At 71.1% G+C, this 273-nt stretch overlaps 1 protein-coding gene across 1 annotated transcript in view; it reads left to right on the forward strand.

The window, feature by feature from the left end:
- DLL3 (delta like canonical Notch ligand 3) overlaps positions 1-273 on the forward strand; it is a 12,216-nt gene that overhangs the window by 1,482 nt on the left and 10,461 nt on the right. The gene's annotated exons all lie outside the window — the stretch shown is intronic.

The raw sequence follows: 273 nt of genomic DNA on the forward strand, positions 1-273 counted from the left end.
GGCTCCGGAGCCAGCAGCTGCCACTCCCGAGACCCCTGGAAGGCCATGGTCTCTCCGCAGAAGCCCGGGCTCCTGCCCCAGACCATGGTCCTAGCGCTCCTCTTCCTCCCCCAGGTCAGAGCCGAGAGCGAGATGGAGTAGAACGGGACAAAGGGCGCGGGGTGCGACCACCTGGGGAGGGGGCGCGGGACGGACGCCCGGATCCCCTCGGCCCCCTCACGCTGTGCTCCCTTCCGCCCCAGGTGCGGCCGGCCGGCGTCTTCGAGCTACAGA

Source organism: Tupaia chinensis, unplaced genomic scaffold (assembly GCF_000334495.1).
Source record: "Tupaia chinensis unplaced genomic scaffold, TupChi_1.0 Scaffold000037_13, whole genome shotgun sequence".
Taxonomy (NCBI): Eukaryota; Metazoa; Chordata; class Mammalia; order Scandentia; family Tupaiidae; genus Tupaia; species Tupaia belangeri.